Source organism: Aotus nancymaae, unplaced genomic scaffold, assembly GCF_030222135.1.
Source record: "Aotus nancymaae isolate 86718 unplaced genomic scaffold, 86718_ANA_hifiasm-v0.15.2.pri h1tg000036l, whole genome shotgun sequence".
In the NCBI taxonomy this organism is placed as follows: domain Eukaryota; kingdom Metazoa; phylum Chordata; class Mammalia; order Primates; family Aotidae; genus Aotus; species Aotus nancymaae.
The window spans coordinates 55,628,750-55,650,115 of NW_026988450.1; the positions used below are offsets into that span (position 1 = coordinate 55,628,750).

The 21,366-nt window shown below is 49.1% G+C and overlaps 1 long non-coding RNA gene across 1 annotated transcript; it reads right to left on the reverse strand.

Moving 5' to 3' along the window:
* Positions 1-1,269: 1,269 nt before the first annotated feature.
* LOC135278049 (uncharacterized) lies at positions 1,270-14,716 on the reverse strand. Its single transcript, XR_010345606.1, has 2 exons — positions 13,910-14,716; positions 1,270-13,681 (listed from the first exon to the last, which is right to left on the reverse strand). It is a non-coding gene; the product is annotated as an uncharacterized LOC135278049 (long non-coding RNA).
* Between the last annotated feature and the right edge of the window lie 6,650 nt (positions 14,717-21,366).

Here is a 21,366-nt window from a genome sequence, read left to right on the forward strand (position 1 = left end):
AATTTCAGTTTCTTTCTTTACATTGATAACCCTGCCAATTGTATCGCACTGCTAAGTTTAGTACTTTCTGAGAACTACATGGTCCAGAAACCCTCTGATCTCCCTAAATAGTGTGTTCTGGTGGAAAGGGCCAGGAAGACATAGTGGTAAGTCCCAGATGAGAAAAGTGAGGCTCAGAGAAGAATGATTGACAGGGGTGGGAACCCAAGTTTTCTGGTCCATCCTCTTAAGACACCATCTCTTAGGCCTCATATTTCTGAACTTCTCATGGTGCTGCAGCACTCAGCGCTCTCTGATCTGTTGGCAGGCTGACTGGTAGATTTGGCAGCCCTTTTCCTCCACTGACTCCAGGGAAAGTACTTGCATGCCTTCTGGGGGCTTCCACCAACACAGGTGTGAAGTGTGTTTATGCATGTGTGCGTGTGTAGGAGACAGACAGGGCGTGTGTGTGCACAAGGGTGCATGTCAGCCACACTCACAGCCTTCCAGCTAGCTCTGGAAGGGACACTTTTTTGCACCTCACAGTGTCCTCTTGCAGGTAGGATGCCTGGGGGGCAGGGTATCAGGTAGGGAGGGTCAGAGGAAAGGCTTTTTCCAATCTCGCTCAGACCTAAAACTCATTCTGGCTTTGCCTAACCATGATGCAAGCTGCCTGGGTGTGACAACGTGGGGAGGAACTCCAGAACGTAGGAGAGAGATCAGCAAGTGAGGGGCTGACTTCAGCTCTTAGCTGTGTTTGGACTTAACCTAATCTTCCTATTTCCCAGTCTGTAAAATGGGGTAATAAGACTGAACTCAAGGGTTGTAGTACAGATAAAATAAACTGGGCAAAATGCATGACCCAGAGCCTGATAGTAGGATTTCAGCAAATGTTGATCCCATCCCTCCCCGTCCCTAGGTTGTGCCAGAATTCACCCACGTGCTTCTTATCTTAAGTACTTTTTGGAACAGTATCCACAATAAATAAACCAGCAAGACAGTAAATAAAATGCGCACCTCCTTTGCTTTCCCCCCATTTCTTCCTCACCTTTATTCCTTTTACTTTTCCAGCGGGTCCTGGAATGCTGTTTTTCTTCCCTTTCTTTCCTCTTTCCCTCTCTCCTCTCCTCCTGTCCTCCCTCCCTCCTTCCTTCCCTCCCTCCCTTCCTTCCTTCTCCATTTCTTTCTTGTCTTTATTTCTTTTCTGCTTTTCCTCCCATAGCTTAACCAGGAGAAATTTACCAATATTTTCTCTGTGAGAGATCAGAAGATAAGAGTTAAGAAGAAGGATTGTTTTAGAATAGAACCAAGTTTCTCACTTCATCCCTCCAGCATTAGAAAAACTCATTATTGGCCAGGCACAGTGGCTCACAACTGTAATCCCAGCACTCTGTGAAGCAGAGGCAGGAGAATTGCTAGAGGCCAGGAGCATCATAGCTAGACCCTGTAGCCAGGAAAAATGGCATGTCCCTGTGAAAGGCAGATTCACTTGAGCCCAGGAGGTGGAGGCTGCAGTAAGTGGTGATTATGCCACTGTCCTCCAGCTTGGGTGATAGAATGAGACTCTTGTCTCAAAAAAAAAAAAAAAGAAAAAGAAAAAACCATAATTTGTATAGCTCTAAACCACTGTTAGGTAGAATTTGGGGGAAGGCTCCCTAACCTATTCTTGGTATGTCAAGCCACCCTTTCCTCCCTTCAGATCTTACTGTTTTATTTGCAGAGATTGGCTTCAAGGCCAAAGGGCAATACTGTTAGGGTCTATGTCAGGCAGACTGTTGCCAGGGCAAAGGAGGATGAGGCCATGGGACGGGGGACCATAGGATGATAGAGAATTGGGACTAGGCACAGTGGCTCATGCCTGTAATCCTAGCACTTTGAAAGGTTGAGGCAGGTGGATTACTTGAGGCCAAGAGCTCAAGACCAGCCTGCCCAACATGGCAAAACCTATCTCTACTAAAAATACAAAAATTAGCCAGGCATAGTGGTGCACAACTGTAATCCCAGCTACTCAGAAGGCTGAGGCACAAGAATCACTTGAACCTGGGAGGCGGAAGTTGCGGTGAGCCAAGATTGCACCACTGCACTCCATCCTGGATGACAGAGCGAGACTATCTCAAAAGAAAAAAGGCCTGGCGCTCTGGTTCATGCCTGTAATCCCAGCACTTTGGGAGGCCAAGGCAGGCTTGGATTACCTTAGGTCAGGAGTTCAGGACCAGCCTGGCCAACATGGTGAAACCCCGTCTCTACTAAAAATACAAAAATTAGCCTGGTGTGGTGGCACACAGCTGTAATTCCAGCTACTTGGAGGCTGAGGTGGGCGAATTGTTTGAACTTGGGAGGCAGAGGTTGGACTGACCCGAGATTGTGCCAGTGCACTCTACCCTGGGTGGCAGAGTGAGACTCCATCTCAAAAAAAAAAGAATTGAGTTGCGAGGGCCTAGCAAAAGTGGAGCTCCCTGGGCTATAGACTTTGACCTTGACAAAGTCATTATCAGTCTGCTTCCTTATCTCTCTGTTTATGAAATGAAAACAATAATTATCGCCTGTCTCACAAAGTAGGGTTAGAAGGATTAAATATGAAAGTGCTTTGTGAAGTGTGAAACAGATAAACTACGTAGTTGAAATGTATCGTGACATTTATTCAATTACACAGCACATACTTCATGATATCCACTGCTAGGCTTGGAGAAACATAAAGAATAAGAGTTTTTATCCTTTCATGAACTCAAAAGCTAGAGGATATTTTTAGGATAATATGTAGATGCAGCCTTCAGACAATGAACCTAAAGACTGGCATAGAATTGGCCAAAAGCAGGCTGGGGTTAGGCTACTGAAAGGTGGTCTAGATTGAGTTACAGGGGGACAATAACAATATCAAGATGCCTTGACCTGGTAGATGTGCCCCAAACTTTTTTTCCAGTGTATGTGTTACCAAGGTGAGGGCTGAAGCAGTTCAAATGCTCCATGACGGGGAGGAAGCTGTGGGATGATGGGGAGGGTTCCCACAAAGATGGAGCCTGGTCAGTCAGCCTTTCTCCAGCACCGGAAACTGCAGGAAACCAGGTCAGTGCATGGGGCCTGCTCCCTCTGCTCCAGGGCTGAGCTATGAGTCCTGGGGCTTCCTAATCAGGCTGTAGTGACTAGTAGGTCCTTGAAGCTAGAGGCCCCTTTGACATGGAGCCCTTAGCCTAGAAGAGCTGGACCTGGCTCATGGGTAGAGAGAGCTCGGTTATAGTCCTGAGAGTTAACCAGGTGGGAAGCCAAGATACAGAGGGGGTTCACGTGCATTCTAGAGTGCTTTTTTTCTCCCCTCTCTAAATGGTGCCTCAGTCACCTCTGTATCTCTAGCACCCAGAGATCTGTGAATTCTCTAAGGGGTTAAGCTCATGTTCATGGGAGACACAAGTTCAGGAGTGTGCTGATGGGTGGGTCAAATCTGCAGTGTGTTTCAGGAGTAGGAGGGGCTATGGGTGAGCCCCCCAACTTGATGCTAGCTCCTTTCCTGTTACTTCTCAGCCACAGCAGGAGCCCCTTGTCTTTCAGGTGGGGGCAGTAGGGTTTTGTGGGGCACAAGCCTCCTTCAGTCCTTCCACTTGGAGGGGAAGGAATGTGGCCTGGCTGGGTGGTTAGGATTGAGGAGGAACTTTCGGGCAGGGTGGGGTCAGGGCGGGGCCAGGGCAGGCTAGGGCAAGGGCTCCTGCTGGTTCTGCGTTCTTTGCTGCTGCACAGCAAGGCCCTGCCACCCACCTTCAGGCCGTGCAGCCATGTTCCAGGAGCCTTAACTGCATAGAAGAACCCATAACTCTATGGGGAGCTCCAGACCAGCAGCCCTGCTCCTGCCTCTCCTGATATTCATTGACCTCTCTGACTCTGCTGGGATTGGCTGTCCCCACCTGCCCCACTGGAACACCCGGGGTCCTCTGGCCTCCCACATGGTAAGGTGCTGCTGCCAGGTAGGGACACCTGCCTGGCACAGCCATAAAGCTGTCTGCTCCCCTGCCTGCCCTGTGCTACCTCCCCAGTCCCTGTGCTCTGGTGACAGCTTCGATGTATCCTCTACATAGTCTCAAAGGGGTAGCCAAGGTCCTTTGTGCTGAAGGCCTGGACAGGGTGGAGCTGGGAAGAAAAGAGCCAGAGGGTATGGGCTATTAGCTATGGGGCTCAGAATTTGCTGATTTGAGGCAAAGAACCCAGGAATGCTCCTTTTGGGAGTCCCTCCTAATAATAGCTCTTTCCTTTCTTTTCTCTGCTGGGCCCTTTGCCTCAGGATGAGTTTCACTGGTGAGTCGCATTTCCTGCCCCATTGCTCCTCCCCATGCCCACTGTTTTTCCAGATGCCCAGCAAGCCCTCCATTCTAATTTTTGGTTCCCAACCTGGGAAGTAGCACAATATCAAGAAAAAGGTTTGGAATCATGACAAGCCTGGATTCACATTGCTGTTCTGCCAGACTCCCATGTGGCCTCAGACTGTGCACCTACCCCCTCCAACTGACTCTGAGTTTCTGAGGGGTAGTAGCATGGTAGAAATGATTGTACACTAAAATGTAGCATTGCTTCTGATCTGTAGGGAGGATTAGATGAGAGACATGGGTAAATCTCCAAGCACTCTGTAAATGTTGCTTCCTCCCCTTAACTGGTCCCTCACTTCTATCAGTAATACAACAATAATCCTGTTTTATGGTGTGTTCTACTTCACAGGACATTTTCCCATGCACTATTTTGATTTTTATAACAGACCTGCTTTATGAATGAGGAATTTGACCCTCAGACAGGTCCTGTAACCCCCAAAGTCACACTTCCAGGATGTAAGTAACAGAGCTTGGACTCAAATCCAGCTTGTCTGAGGTAGGAGGAACCTTCTTAGACTCTGTCATTTACTTTCCTTTCCATCTTTCCCAGGAAGTTTTGCCCATATCCCTTGCTGCACCTGGTGGGCCTGCTTCTCCACAAAGCGTTGGTGTGCACGAGTCTGGCACTGTTCCCGCTGTTTGTGCCAGCATCTACTGTCAGGTCACTCAGGTATGAGAAACAGCCCCTTGGTCCATTCTCAGTGAAGAGATGAATTGGGGACATTCTGAGGGGCCACTTAGGCTGAGGAAAGTGGGACTTACTAGAACAGTTATTTTTCTTGTTTTAACCTCAAAAGGGACTTGGATCATCCTAAAAGAGCGTGCTATGACAGATATTCACAAGTGCAGTCATACAATTTTGTGACGGTATTAATTTTTTTCAGCTGAGATTCTTGGAATTAAAAGCTATGAATTTACTGTTATTACCTTCTATTTGTAAAGCAGGATCTTCTTTCTTATTCAACGCTATATTTTAATTGCTCAGCTCAGTGCCTGGTACATACTAAATGCCCTTGCATTCTTAAGAATTGGCAGTTTCTGGGCCAGGCACAGTGGCTCATGCCTGTAATCCCAGCACTTTGGAGGCTAATTCTGGGAGGCTAATGAAACCCTGTTTCTACTAAAGTAAATACAAAAAAATTATCAGGGCGTGGTGGCAGGCACCTATAATCCCAGCTGCTTGGGAGGCTGAGGCAGGAGAATTGCTTGAACCCTGGAGGCAGAGGTGCAGTGAGCCAAAATTATCCCATTGCACTCCAGCCTGGGCAACAAGAGCGAAACTCTGTCTCAAAAAAAAAAAAAAAAAAAAAGAATTGGCAGTTTCTGGGCTGGATGTGGTGGTTCACGGCTGTAAACCCAGCACCCTGGGAGGCCAAGGTGGGTAGATCGCTTGAGTCAAGGAGTTTGAGACCAGTCTGGTCAACATGGCAAAACTCTATCTCTACAAAAAAAATACAAAAATTAGCTGGATGTGGCGGTGCACACCTGTAGTCCCAGCTACTTGGGAGGCTGAGGTGGGAGGATTGCCTGAACCCAGGAGGCAGAGGTTGCAGTAAGCCAAGATAGTGCCACTGCACTCCAGCCTGGATGACAGAGACCCTGTGTCAAAAAATAAAAAATAAATAAAAAATAATGGGCAGTTTCTAATTTTTCTCATTGTTTGCTGTTAGAAATAATGCTATAGGGCTGGGCACTGTGGCTCATGCCTGGCAATCCCAGCACTTTGAGAGGCCAAGGTGGGCAGATCACCTGAGGTCAGGAGTAGGAGTTTGAGACCAGCCTGGCTAACATGGTGAAACCCCATCTCTACTAAAAATACAAAAATTAGCCAGGCATGGTGGCGTATGCCTATAATCCCAGGTACTTGGGAGGCTGAGGCAGGGGAATTCCTTGAACCTGGGAGGTGGAGGTTGAAATGAGCCGAGATCACACCATTGCACTCCAGCCTGGGCAACAGAGTGAGACTCTGTTTAAAAAAACAAAAAAAGAAACAATGCTACAGGCCAGGCGTGGTGGCTCACACCTGTAATCCCAATGATTTGGGAGGCCAAGGCAGGGAGATTACTTGAGTCCAGGAGTTCAAAACCAGCCTGGGCAACATAGTGACACCCTATCTATCTCTATGAAAAAAATGCTTTTTAAAAATTAGTCATGCATAGTGATACTTGCCTATACTCCCAGCTACTTAGGGAGGCCAAGATGGGAGGATCACTTGAGCCCAGGAGTTTGAAACCTCCCTGGACAACATAGTTAGACTCTGTCTCAACAACAACAACAACAAGAAATTTAACTGGCTGGGTGTGGTGGCACATGCCTGTAGTCCCAGCTACTTAGGAGGCTGAGGTGAGAGGATTGCTTAAGCCCAAGAGTTCAAGACTGCAGTGAGCAATGATTGTGCCACTGCACTCCAGCCTGTGTGACAGAACAAAACCCTGTCTCCAAAAAACAAAAAAAAGAAAAAAAGAAAGAAAAAAATGCTAAAATGAATATCTTTGTATATATTGTTTTTTATATACTTAAGAAATTAATCCTTTCTTGATTGCATCATAATTTTCAAGACTAAAGAACTTGACACCCTTACCCTCCTTGATTTAAAATGACTTACTGTCTAACACTGGGCCACATCTCCAGGTAGGGGAGGGGTAATGGGGGCTAAACAGTAAATATGTCTCCCTGCCCCCCACACAGGTCTTCAGTGGGGCTTCTTCGGCCTCCTGGTGCAGAAATCCAAAAAGTCTTCCACATTCAAGTTCTGTAGGAAACATAAGATCCCAGCACCTGCTCAGGTACTCTCCCTGTCAGTTCCAGCCCTACCCAATGCCCCACAGACCTTTGCTTTCTCGGTTCTCATTTGGTTCTCCAGCCATGTGAGAGAGTATGGAGATGAAGTATTCTGTCTATTACACAGCTAGGGAAACTGAAGCCAAAAGAGTTTGAGCAACTTGCCTGTGGTACCTCGGGTTCCAGAGGCAGAAACAGAAGCCAGGTTTCCCGATTCCTGGCCTGAGACCAACCTTGTTCTCTGCCTTTAGAGGAAGCTGCTGCGCAGTCATCGCCTGTCTGAGAAGAGCCATCACATTTCCATCCCCTCTCTAGATATCTCCCACAAGGGATTTCGCACTAAAAGGACCCAACCTTCAGATCCAGAGGCATGGAAAAGTCTTCCTAGATTGGACTCACAAAGGCACAGAGGTGGGGACAGGGTGGAACAGGAGATGGGTTCAGCTGAGTGGTACCGATGCTAAGGTCAAGAGATAAGGCCACTGAGTCCTTCCTCTCCCCAGGGCCCGAGTTCTCCTTTGATTTGCTGCATGAGGCCCGGGCTATTCGGGTGACTATACCTTCAGGCACTGAGGTCAGTGTGGGTCTTTGTCACCAGTGGGCACTGCAGTGTGAAGAGCTGAGCAGTCCCTATGATGTCCAGGTATGGCATGACATCCCCCTATAAAAAGCCCGATCACACAGTGCTAGCAAGAGATGCCACCCACTGTACAAATGGGGAAACTGAGGCCCAGAAAGGGAAGGTAAACTGTCCAAGACCTCCTTACAAGCTGAAGGCTCTATCATTAAGACTTCTTTGGACCTGGCATGGTGGCTTATGCCTGTGGTCCCAGCACTTTGGGAGGCCAAGGCAGGAGGATTGCTTGAAGCCAGGAGTATAAGACTAGCTTGACAACATAGTGAAATCCAGCTGCTACATTGAAAAAAAAATTTTTAAAGAAAGAATTCCTTGGACTAGACAGAAAAGGCAGAGGGCCTTGTCACCTGTAAGAAAAGGAAAGGGAGGCAGAGACCTGGAGCAGCCATGAATGACCATAAATGACCAGAGAAATTAGTATGGTATTTACACCCAGTGAGAGGATCCCCAGTGTGACTCAGACATTAAGAAGCCTTTTCTTGGGCCAGGTGTGGTGGCTCATGCCTGTAATACCAGCACTTTGGGAGGCCGAGGCGGGTGGATCACGAGGTCAAGAGATCGAGACCATCCTGATCAACATGGTGAAATCCCGTCTCTACTAAAAATACAAAAAATTAGCTGGGCATGGCGGCTCATGCCCGTAATCCCAGCTACTCAGGAGGCTGAAGCAGGAGAATTGCCTGAACCCAGGAGGCGGAGGTTGCGGTGAGCCGAAATCGCGCCATTGCACGCCAGCTTGGGTAACAAGAGCAAAACTCCCTCTCAAAAAAAAAAAAAAAAAGAAGCCTTTTCGTGAGCGTCAAGTTAGTTACAAGTAAGAAAAAGGAATTGTAATTAAAAATTTAAGGCCAGGCACGGTGGCTCATGCCTGTAATCCCAGCACTTTGGGAGGCTGAGGCGGGTTGATCACAAGGTCAAGAGACTGAGACCATCCTGGCCAACATAGTGAAACCCTACCTCTACTAAAAATACAAAAATTAGCTGGGCATGGTGGTACACACCTATAGTCACAGCTACTTGCGAGGCTGAGGCAGGAGAATCATTTGAACCCACAACGCAGAGGTTGCAGTAAACCAGGATGGTGCTACTGCACTCCAGCCTGATGACAGAGCAAGGCTCCATCTAAAAAAAAAAAAAAATTTTTTTTTGAAAAGCCTTTTTAGTTCCCCTAAGAGGTTGTTCCCCCAGAGAACATAACAAAATGGTCACATCTGTCTTGGTACCCTTCCATCTCCTTCCCTTTGCTCCTATCTCTCAGAGAATGAGATGTCCCCCATTCTCCCAACCTGGGCCCTAACATCCCACCTCAACCTCCCTTTGTCATGAATGCCATTGTATACAGTTGGCACCATTTGCAAGGACTGCTGCTGTACCCCTGAGCCCTCAGCTCGCTACATTTTTATATCAGTGAGGATACTTCATAAGGTCACTGTGATGCTTGCATGGAGTTAATTGATTTAATGCTTCTACCACCCACCACACTCCTTGGCATATAGTAGGATTTCAACAAAGGAATGTATTCCCAGTCTCCTTCCCCCCAGCTCCACCTAGAGCACCTAGAGCTAATGGTTAGATTACTAAGCAGAGAATCTTTGAGAAGACATTTCTTAGTACAAGTGTCTCATATAAGAGGGAAAACATGGTGTGTTTTGATTGACCGAGTCCCAGCTACTTGGGAGGCTGAAGCAAGAGAATTGCTTGAACCTGGGAGGCGGAGGTTGCAGTGAGCCAAGATTGCACCATTACATTCCAGCCTGAGTGACAACAGGGAAATGTTGTCTCTCTATATATATTTATTACATAGAAATAGGTACTCAATACTCATTCAGATTTAAGTAATCCTGCCTTGTATTTAGGTAATTCCTTCCAGTGTTTTTGTGTGGTGGGTGGAGGGTGATAAGACTTCAGGAGGTTAAGAACAACTGTGAGGGGGCAGGGTTTCTAAGGAAGAATAAGTAACAGTTCCCTTGGTGAACTGCCTTGCGGGAGGGGAGCTTAAAAGGGAATGAAACATTTGGTAAACATTGTTTCTAATTCTTTGGGAAGAGTTAGCAGAAACCTTTAAGGTTTCCATTTGTCCCTTCCCTTGTCTTCCCACACAGCAGCCATAGCCCTTTTCATCTTTAGTCTTTTCTTCTGTTTTTGAGACAAGGTCTCACTCTGTTGTCCAGGCCGCAGTGCAGTGGCGCCGTCATGTGTCACTGCAGCCTCAACCTCTCAAGCTCAAGCAATCCTCCCACCTCAGCATCCCGAGTAGTTGGGACTACAGGCAGGCACCACCACGCCCAGCTAATTTTTGTATTTTCTTATAGAGATGGGTTTTCGCCATGTTTCCCAGCCCGGTCTCAAACACCTGGGCTCAAGCGATCTTCCCGCCTCAACCTCCCAATGTGCTGGGATTACAGGCATGAGCCACCGTGCCTGGCCAGGTAAAATTAATTTTTAATAAAACCTGTTTTTGAAAGCAGCTTTAGGTTCACAGAAAAACTGAATACAATGTATAGAGTTCACATATACACCCTGTCTCCACTCATGCACAGCCTTCCCCTCTATCCACATCCCCACCAGACTGGTGTGTTGGTTACAATGGAGGAGCCCATGGCGACCTCACAATCACTCAAAGCCCACAGCTGACCCATCCTTGGCATTCCACATCCTATGGGCTTGGGCAGATGGATAACGTCACACACTCACCATTACAATATCCTTCAGAAGAGTGTCGCTGCCCTGAGAACCCTCTGTGCTCTGCCTAGATAATAGATAATATATATTGGCACACACCTCCCAATTAGTTGGGACTACAGGGACACACCACCATGCCTGGATAATTTTTGTATTTTTTGTAGAGATGGGGTTTCACCTTGTTGCCCAGGCAGGTCTCAAACTCCTGGATTCTTCCAATATTATACACACACACACACACACACACACACACACACACATTTATTTTCATTTATTTATTTATTTATTTATTTATTTATTTGAGATGCAGGCTGGCTGTCACCCAGGCTGAAGTGCAGCACAAGATCTCAGCTCACTGCAACCTCTGCCTCCCGTGTTAGAGTGATTCTCCTGCCTCAGCTTCCCAAGTTGCTGGGATTACAGGTGTGCACCATGACACCCAGCTAACTTTTGTATTTTTGGCCAGGCTGGTTTCAAACTCCTGACCTCAAGTGATTCACCAGTCTTGGCCTCCGAAAGTGCTTCGATTAAAGGTGTGAGCCACCATGCCTGACCCATTATATATATTTTAGCACAATTTTTAAAATGGAAAAGAATGTGCCTGGCATGCGTTTGTTATTCTTATGTTATTACTATTGTCAATAGATTTCTGAATATTAACTTGAAAAATGACAAGAGTCGGAATCTGAAGCTTCTTGCCGTTACCACACTGTTCTCACCTATGCAGCTTTGTAGGAAGTTTTTGAAATAGGGGATTGTGAGACTTCCAACATGCCTGTGAGCTTTCAAGGTTATTTTGGCTACCCAGGGTCCCCTGATTTTCCATATGAATGTTAGGATGAATTTTTCTTTTTTGTTTTCTTTTGAGACAAGGTCTCACTCTGTTACCCAGGCTGGAGTGCAGTGGCACAATCATGGCTCATTGCAGCCTCAATCTCCTGGGCTCAAGCGATCCTCCCATCTCAACCTCCCGATTACTTGAGACTACAGGCACACACCACCACGCCTGGATAGTTTTTGTATTTTTTGTAGAGATGGGGTTTCACCATGTTGCCCAGGCAGGTCTCAAACTCCTGGACTCTTGCAATCTTCCTGCCTGTATATGCTGGGATTACAGGCGTAAGCCGTCGTGCCTGGCCAGGTGAAATTAATTTTTAATATTCTCGAAAGCAGCTTTAGGTTCACAGAAAAACTGAGTAGAAAGTATAGAGTTGGCTGGGCATGAGGGCTCAAGCCTGTATTCCCAGCACTTTGGGATGCCAAGGCAGGTGGATCACGAGGTCAGGAGTTCAAGACCAGCCTGGTCAAAATGGTAAAACCCAGTCTCTACTAAAAATACAAAAATTAGCCAGGTGTGGTGCCACATGCCTGTAGTCCCAGCTTCCCAGCTCCTTGGGAGGCTGAGGCAGAAGTATCGCTTGAACCCGGGAGGTGGAGGTTGCAGTAAGCTTAGACTGCACCATTGCACTCCAGCCTGGGTGACAAGATCAAAAATCCATCTTAAAAAAAAAGAGAGAAAATACAGAGTTCACATATACGCCCTGCCTCTCTTCGTGTGCAGCCTCCCCCTCTATCCACATCCCCACCAGATGGGTGTGTTGGTTACAATGGAGGAGCCCATTGTGACCTGAAAATCACTCAAAGCCCACAGCTGACCCACCCTTGACATTGCACGTCCATTGGGTTTGGACAGATGGATGTCACACATCCACCATTACAGTATCCTTCAGAACAGTGTCACTGCCCTAAGAACCCTCTGTGCTCTGCCTAGTCATCTGCCCCACTTTTTTTTTTTTGAGATGGGGTCTCACTCTGTTGCCCAGCTTACTGCAGCCTCCAACTTCTGGGCTTAAGCTAGCCTCCCATCTCAGCCTCCCGGGTAGCTGGGACTACAGGCACGTGCCGCCGCACCCAGCTAATTTTTGTATTTTCTGTAAAGATGGGTTTCTGCCATATTGCCCAGGCTGGTCTTGAGCACCTGGGCTCAAGACATCCTCCCCTTTTGGCCTCCCAAACTGCAGGGATTATAGGCATGAGCCATCAGTCTCCAGATTTTTTTTTTTTTTTTTTTGAGACGGAGTTTCGCTTGTTACCCATGCTGGAGTGCAATGGCGCGATCTCGGCTCACTGCAACCTCCGCCTCCTGGGTTCAGGCAATTCTCCTGCCTCAGCCTCCTGAGTAGCTGGGATTACAGGCACGCGCCACCATGCCCAGCTAGTTTTTTGTATTAGTAGAGACGGGGTTTCACCATGTTGACCAGGATGGTCTCGATTTCTTGACCTCGTGATCCACCCGCCTCGGCCTCCCAAAGTGCTGGGATTACAGGCTTGAGCCACCGCGCCCGGCCTTTTTTTTTTTTTTTTAAGACAGAATCTCACTATGTCACCTAGGCCTGAATGCAGTGGACTGATCTCAGTTCACTGCAATCTTTGCCTCCTGATCCAAATGATTCTCATGCCTCAGGCTCCTGAGGAGCTGGGGTTACAGGTGTGCACCACCACACCCAGCTAATTTTTGCATTTTTAGTAGACACAAACTTTTACCGTGTTGGCCAGGCTGGTCTGGAACTGCTGGCCTCAAGTGATCTGCCAGCCTTGACCTCCCAAAGTACTGAGATTACAGGTGTGCCTGGCCTCAGCCACAGTTTTCTATTTCTGCAAAAACATCATTGGGATTTTAGTAAGAATGGCACTGAATATGTTACTTTGTGGTGCTTTGTATTCTAACAACAGCAAGTTTTAAAATCAATAAACACTTCCCATTTTTAGGTATTCTTTAATTGTTATCTGACCTCAGGTGATCTGCCTGCCTTCGCCTCCCAAAGTGCTGGGATTACAGGCATGAGCCACCATGCCTGGCCTTTTTTTTTCCCCTTGACATAGAGTCACACTCTGTTGCCCAGTCTGGAGTGCTATGGCATGATCTTGGCTCACTGCAACCTCCACCTGCCAGGTTCAAGCGATTCTCCTGCCTCAGCCTCCTAAGGAGCTGGGATTATAGCGGCCTACCACCATGCCCAGCTAGTTTTTGTAGCTTTTAGTAGATATGGGGTTTCACCATCTTGGCCAGGTTAGTCTTGAACTCCTGACATTGTAATCCACCCGCTTAGGCTGAGGTGACACACTTACCTGTCAGCGGCTGCAGCTGGACCAGAGCACGGCCAGAGCCTGTGGCCAACACACGAAAGTGGCTGAGAGTCTTCTTGACACCTTCCATGATGTCCTTTCAGGATAGGGCCTTCACTGGAACTGACTGTGGTGCCAGCCAAGAGGGAACAAGCATTGCAGAGGTGTAGCAGCTATACCCAGACCTTCCCTGCTCCCAACAGACTCTGGGCAGGGCCACAGTATAGGCAGTGGTCACTTGCCTGTTTTAGGGGACAGGAGAGCCAGCCATCCCAAATCCATACCCCGACTCCTCTCCATAGGAGTACTATATCTAGAAGCATCCCTCCTCTTCTCTGCCCAGACCCGGACTCACAAGATTGACCCCATCAATGTGTTCCAGTTTCAGGGCGGTCTGGATCTTGCCCTCAGAAGTAGCTTGGATCCCATTAGTGACGGCACTGAGAAAGGGGCAGGAGGAGATCACATCATGGCTTGCTGGGACCTCCCCACCACCCTAGGAACCTCCCAGCACCTCTCACCAGTAGGTGGCTGTGGGCCTCTGGGCTCTCCGTGCATGAATGAAGAACTTCTGGAGGTGACTAGTCATCTGGGGACAGCTGGAGAGGAGTACAAGCCGAGAGGTCTCCCGGGAGTAAGGAGACAAATCACACAAGTTAAAGTCCCCCAGACTCACCCACTAAAAACGAGGCTCTTAGGAAGCAACACTGACCTGCTTCAGGCCAAACACTAACACCAGGACTATCACCTAGACCACCTCCTGAGAAAGAAGTAAGGTTCCCCTTGTTTGATATGATAACAAGACTATGTAGCTTAATGTGGTTCTCATTTTGCCCCAGGCCCCAGGGAGCTCAGAACCAGTATCATAACGATTGTCCACCATGTGCCAGAACTCTCCTAGAAATTCTGCATCTATTAGCTGTATGGACCTCACCTAACAGTAGAGGAAAGCAAAATCCAAGACACAGCTTTTAGGAAGGTCTAGAAAGTGCCTGATCTGGCCAGACACAGTAGTGGCTCAGACCTGTAATCCCAGCACTTTGGGAGGTCGAAGCTGGTGGATTGCTTGAGCTCAGGAGGTTGAGACTATCCTGGCAACATGGCAAAACCCCGTCATATTGCCACCATAGCCAGGTAAAATATAGAAATTAGCTGGCTGTGGTGGCACTCACCTGTAATCCCAGCTACTCAGGAGGCCGAGGTGGGAGGATGGCTTCAGCCTGGGAGGCAGAGGTTGCAGTGAGCTGAGATGGCAGTACTGCACTCCAGCCTGGGTTACAGAGTGACACCCTGGAAAGAAAAGAAAAGAAAGAAAAGGGAAGGGAAGGGAAGGGAAGGGAAGGGAAGGGAAGGGAGGGGAGGCGAGCAGATGGGGAGGATGTGTTTGGTGATTGTTCCCAACTCTGTGAATGTTCTAAAATGTACTAAAAAACCCTGAACTGTACGCTTTAGGTGTGTGAATTGCATGATATGTGAATGACCTCAACACAGATGTGATTAAAAACAACAGAAATCAGCTAGAGGTGCATGGTGGCTGCCCTTAGACTCGGCCAGTGTGCTCATTTGCCACAGTCTCCACCTCCCCCTGTTACTCCCTGACGCTGCACCTTGGGGCCAGGTCCATTTAGCACAGCATTTCCAGCTGTGTTCCTCACACCCTGCTGCTTCCCCACACCGACTTTACACCTATCCTGCCCTAGAGGAAGTTAATTTAGTGACAGTCTATGTGAAGACAGTCAGTAGGTGCAAAAAGCCAAAGAAAGGTGCCCCGGCTGTGTTTCTGAAAGGAGACTGCGACATGGTCACTGCAAAGGTGAACTCCGACTTTGGCCTTTCCTGAAGCCAGGAAGTTGTTTCCCACTGCTGCGAGCATGCGAGGGCTACCTCCATGAACCAGGCAAAGGCAAGAGCAAACCCGAGTATCAGGATGGCAGGAGACCCATGGTCAGGGCACCTCTAGCCCACCCACAGCGCTGCACCATCTAAGTCCCCACCACACACCAAGCACCAAATCAACCCAGGCCTCGCAGGGTCCGGGGAAAGTCTCTGAAGCTGGCCTGACTGCAACACTCCTCAATCATTCGGAACCACCCTGTTTAACAGAGGAAAGCAGGTCTTGGGCTCACAGCAGCTCAAAGGCTAGAGCACAGCAGTGGTTTAATGACATGCTGGGGTGGGTGTCACTGCCATTGTTGTATCAAACCAATGAGCTTTGGGCTGCCTTGGGTTGATGACTTAGAGAGGGTTTATTACACTTTCAGTAGTAAGAGCTTCCTTCTAAAGTAAGTTCTGTATTTGTGATTGCATCATAACCCATCATGCAGATATGCAGACGTGTCTGATAGTGTTTGTTTTTTACTCTTTTCATTCTATTCTTCCTTATATTTTTGAAAGAACAAAAACATTTTGACCATCCAAACACTCTGATTAGAAAAGAATGGCAAAAGTACAAATGATGACATAAAAATAATCAGCCAGCCTCCCTATCAACATGGGGAAATAGAAAAAGTGAGAATACAGTAAGATAGTGGAAAACAGAACACTAAATTCTTCCATGCCAAGAGCACAGATAAGTCAACACTTGCAAGAATAGGGAGAGGGTCAAGAAATCAACCTGGGGAAACAGAGAAAGGTGCAACCTCTTTAGAAGCAATTTTCTTTATTGTTGTTAGAGTGCTGCTTACATAATAACATTTTAATTTTAATGAAAAGATTGACAGAAAGGAAACCATTAGGGAACAGTGTGGGTAGTTTGTGGACATGGAATGAAAATCATAAAGGCAGCCTGGGTGTGGAGGGTCACACCGGTAATGCCAGCAATTTGAGAGGCCAGGGCCAGTGGATCCCTTGAGCCCAGGAGTTCGAGACCAGCCTGGGCAACATGGCGAGACCCCGTCTCTACAAAAAATAAAAAAATTAGCTGAGTGTGGTGGTGTGTGCTGCTGGGTGGTGGTAGTCACAGCTACTGCAGAGGCTGAGTTGGGAGGATCACTTAAGCCCAGGAGGTCAAGGCTGCAGCAAGCTAAGATCCTGCCACTGCACTCCAGCCCAGGCAACAGAGTGAGACCCTGTCTTAAAAATAAAAAAAATCACAAAGGTAGCATGAAAATGACTAAAGTTGCAGAATAAATCAGAGACTCTAACAGCTTTGCTAGTTATAGCTGATGACATTAAGCGACAGCTTTTAAAATACCAATCTATGAATATCACGATGGCCTAGATGAAGAATGAAAATCGCCCTGGGGACCAATGACCCAAACTTACCATGGTGATGGCCCTGGTTTCCTGGTAGGCCATCTTGATGTTTTCCGCAGCACTGGTATTGAGGAAGAAGTTACCCGAGTCTTTTCTGAGGTGGAGCTCTACCTGCAGGAGGCAGATTCAGGGAGAGCTGGGCTGTGTGTTGGAGGGGGATGGGGTCCCCCGGTTGTCTTACCCAGGCAGCCGGCAGGGCAAGGGCTGTATCTGGAAGCCAAGACAGTCATAGATGGTCACCTCTTCCAGGCTCACCCTCACGTCCTCTACCAGCACGAGCTCTATGGCAGCCGATGAAGGCACTAGAGGGTCACGCTGAAGGGCAAGAACATCAGATGCATGAGGCCATGGGACACCCGCAGGCCGATACCAGGTCATCCTGCAGGCCACCCTTCAAGAAGAGCAGGCCCAGAAGCCCCAGGGTCTGGCCTTGCTCCCAGCCACAAGCCCTGATAAACCCCTGGTGCTCCTGAGCCCAGTGGGATGGCCAAGGCCTCTTTGAGGCGTCCCATCTGCCCCCCAAGGTGGAGTGAGTTGCTGGCTCCTCCACTCCAGACCCAGAAGTGGGTTGGCAGCACTCCTGCTTAGATGCCTCCCCACCCTACCAGGCCCCAGTGGTGGGTGACTCACACGCACCCTGCTCTTCAAGACCTCACAGCAAAGGGCCAGTTTCAGAGCATGTGGCAGACACAACTCCGGGCAGGGACAGGAAGGCCGCTGCTGGCCAGGCTAGGCAGTAGGGGTGGGTCCCCTGGAAGAGTGACCAAGCCTGGCTCACAAGAGAACAAGGACAGCCTTCATCCCTTAGGGCGGCACATGACCCACAGAGCTCTGCTTCCTGCCTCATGTCACACAAGGGAGCCACCCAGATCGGAGGCCCCCGGGGAGTCCCGTGTTTGAGCACCTCCTCAGGGCCACAGTTGTGCCAGGCACTCAGGGTGCAGCAGCTGCCCACAGGGAGAGGCAACTCCAATGCACAGATGGAAGGGCAGGAGCAGGCCAAGAGCGGTGGCTCCCACCTGGAATCCCAGCACTTTGGGAAGCCAAGGTGGGAAGATCACTTGAGCCCAGGGGTTCAAGACCAGCCTGGCCAACATGGCAAAACCCCGTCTCCACTAAAAGTACAAAAAATGAGCTGGGCGTGGTGGTGCACACCTGTAATCCCACATACTCAGGAAGCTGAGTCAGGAGAATCGCCTGAACCAAGGCAGTTGAGGTTGCAGTGAGCTGAGATCATGCCATTGTACTCCAGCCTGGGTGATGGAGTGAGACTCTGTCTAGAAAAAAAAAAGAGAAAAAAGTGCAGAATCCTGGGGGGAACATGTCAGGGTGTTCAGGCAGAAGGTCATGACACCCCCCATTCCTGACCAAGGGATTCCTGTGCCAGTGAGGGCTGAGCCAAGAGGGACAGGCACAGGTGTGCCCCTTCAGGGGCCATCTCCCTCCAGACCAGCCTCCCCAGTGCTGCCCTCGTGGGCCTCAGTCTCTCCCAAAGCTTGCTCCCCAGAAGGCAATAGAAGCACCTCATCCTGGCATTTAGGAACCCTGGGAATCCAGCCCCACTTTCTCCTTCCCGCCTGTGCCTGCTGCCTCCGCCTAAATGTAGAAAGACCTACATTTCCTAGTGGCTGTCATCCATGCAGGGCTATTCCTGGGGAGCCCTTCCCTTCCCCACCTCCAGTGCACCTACGGGGCCCCTACTATTAATAGCAGCACCCCTGCCTGGGGTCCCCGAGAGGCTGGGGTGGGAGAGAGGCAGTCCAACAGGCAGAAATCCATGTCCCCAGATGGTGGAAAGTGTGTGTGAGGTGTGAGTATGTGCGTGCATGTGTGTGTGTGTTGGGGGGGGTAGAGGTTTCTGCACCATGGCAGAAGGAAAGCAGAAGCAGTCCTGGGATCCAGGGCAGAAGAGGCTCCTCTGTGTCCGGGGCTCAAGGACACTCCCCAGAGTGCCAGATATCTCAGCTGGGACTGAAGGGACAGGAGGGCACGCAGGAGAGTAAGCAGGGGACTCCAGGCAGTGGGGACTGTGTGTAGGAAACATGATGGCCTGACCCACACGGGCATGGGCACACAGGGTGGTCTGTAAGGCAGGGCCGTGGGAAGAACAGGCTGCCCAGGTGAGCCCTGGTGGACAAGGAGGAGGGCTTCTCCTTGAAGGTCTCAGGGCCAGCCAGTGGGTGGTGTAGGCCAGAGGTCGCTTTTCCTTGGATCCCTCTGGGAGCCTGAAAGGAGGGGCGTGGGTGGGGGAGGCTGGAGGCAGTGAGGCTGGTGAGGAGGTGAAGTTCAGTTGAGCCCACTCCCAGGTCAGGAGCAGAGTCAGGGTCTCAGGGCTGTGGCCCAGCGAGGGGCTCAGAACTATTCCACAGCCCCGGCCCTGGAATACAGGCTCAGCCTCTGTCCTGGGACTCGAGCACTCCCACCCTGGCCCCAGTCACTCGTTCAGACTGGCGCATCCCTCCAGTGAGCCACCCTCGGTCATCCTGGGCCTTTGCAGAGGCTACCCTCCTGCCCTTGTCCCTACTCACTTAGGCGACCCCTCCTCATACCGCAGGGCTCAGCACACTGGCATCCAGAAAGCCCCGCTTCCTCCCTCACCAGTGCTGACCTGTGGCCCAGGCCACTCTTCTCTGGCCCCCGCTTCACCTGGTGCTCCTCATGCTGAAGGAGCTTTATGGCTGGGGGGCCTTCCTGATGAGGCTATGGGCTCGTGGAGGGTAGGCTATGTCTGTTTCCTCTGTGTCCATTACATAATGTCAACCACATGAGGAAGGAAAAACCCTACAAGGAAAGGAAAATATTCTCTCCCTTCTCAATAGTTGAGACCAACTGTTCAGAGACGAAAGAAAAGGAATTGAATATTTTGCATGTAGACATTAGGAGATCTTCAAAATCCAAAAGCTATTTCAGATTTTGAAATTACAAATGACTGAAAACCACCATGGCACCTGTAAACCTATGTAACAAACACAATCTACACATGTACCCCAGAACTTGAGTATAATAAAAAAATTATAGAAAAAGAAACTACAAATGAAAATGCTGTTGAAGTGTTGTACCAGTTTAAATAGCTAGGAAACTAAATATGAATCTCTATAACCCATCTAGACAAAAGCACTTTTCTTTTTAAAAGAGGAAGAAGTTTTGGGGACCAAAAGTGAGAAAACCTCTGTGAATGATCCCCAGCCATGACTGGCTCATGCTCAGAATTCTGAATGATCCCCAGCCATGATTGGCCCCTGCTTTGCTCTGATGTCATGAAAAGCCTTTGTGACGGAACTCAGGGAGGGCCTATATAAGGCCCTGGCGGGGTCATGGTTTTTGGTCTAAGATATCCCTGGAAGCTTTTTTGGTGACCTGTGGATTCAGACCAGCGATTGCGATTTGCGAGTTGTGTGGTGTGTGTGTGCGTGTGTGTGTGCGTGTGTGTGTGCGTGTGTGTGTGTGTTGTATCTGTGTGTTTCTGTGTGTGGGGGGGGTTGGGTGTGGGGGTTGTTTGGGGTGGGGGAGGGTTTCTGTGGGAGGGGGGTTGGTGTTTTTCTAGTTAGCATTGTTAGTGTAGTTAGTGTAGTTAGTATCGTTGCTTAGTATTTTAGCGTACTTTGGTATTGTCAGTATTGTTGCTTAGTATTTAGTCGTGTAGTTAGTGTAGTAGTGTAGTTAGTGTAGTGTAGTTATCTGCCCCCATCAGGCACCATGAGGCAGATATTGGCCCACACCCGACCTGAGCAGGGGCTACGGTATTACCAAATATTACATCTTATTGGTAGTGGTGCCTTCGGCGAGGTGAAGCTGGCCCACCACTTGCTGACTGGCACCCAGGTGGCCGTGAAAACCACTCGCAAAACTGGCACCAGCGTCGCCAATAGCGAGACAGAGCTGACTATTTTAAAATCTATGCACCACACCAACATCATTGAACTATATCAAATAATTAACACCAGAGAGGTATGCCACTTAGTGATGGAATTCGCATCAGGAGGAGACCTGCACCAGTGGCTGTACAGCAACTACGTGACAGAGGAGGAGGCCCGGGTTATGTTCCTACAGATGCTGTCAGCAATGGAGTACTGCCATGCTCGGAGAATAGCCCACCGAGACCTGAAGCCGGAGAACATCCTGTTGGACGGTGAAGGAAAGATCAAGATCGCCGACTTTGGGTTAGCGACAACTTACGATGAGGGGCAGTGGCTGACAAGATGTTGTGGCACCCCCTTGTACATGGCCCCAGAAGTCATCCTGGACCAGGCATACCAATGCCCCGCCATGGATGTTTGGAGCCTAGGCGTCACTTTGTACGAGATGATGTCCAGGGATCTGCCCTTTTTCTCAAAGTGTCGTATGGTCCTCAAAGAAAAAATTAAATCTGGAAGGTATGTTTGCCCGGACATCTTTTCAGAAGGCCTTAAAAGTCTAATGAAGAAACTGCTAATCAGAGATCCCAGGGAGCGGCCCACAGTACAGGAAGTGCTGGGGGACCCGTGGGTCAGCAACGGCCAGCAGTTGCCTGTAACGACTCATGAAGAGCAAATCCTGCACCCAAATCCTGAAACAATG